We start from the raw sequence: 203 nt of genomic DNA, 5'->3' as shown, positions 1-203 counted from the left end.
ATCACTCATTCGTTTTTGCATTCGTAAAGCTTCGAAACAAAATTTTCGAAGCAACCTTTCCTCCCACAGCATTTCACATTTTTCACGTACACGTACATACATGTGTGCGTGAATGTACATACTAACGCAATTTTGATTATTCACCTCTCCATTCATTAATTCGTCCCGCCAACCAACCCCTCTTATAAAAAAAGAAAAAAAAA

General features: G+C 36.5%; 1 protein-coding gene across 1 annotated transcript in view; it reads left to right on the top strand.

Annotated features, from left to right (window-relative positions):
- LOC119585346 (zwei Ig domain protein zig-8-like) overlaps positions 1-203 on the top strand; it is a 61,944-nt gene that overhangs the window by 36,802 nt on the left and 24,939 nt on the right. The gene's annotated exons all lie outside the window — the stretch shown is intronic.

Source organism: Penaeus monodon, chromosome 19 (genome assembly GCF_015228065.2).
Source record: "Penaeus monodon isolate SGIC_2016 chromosome 19, NSTDA_Pmon_1, whole genome shotgun sequence".
In the NCBI taxonomy this organism is placed as follows: domain Eukaryota; kingdom Metazoa; phylum Arthropoda; class Malacostraca; order Decapoda; family Penaeidae; genus Penaeus; species Penaeus monodon.
Note: the sequence above shows the minus strand (reverse complement) of the source record. Positions and strands in the feature narration are given on the sequence as shown.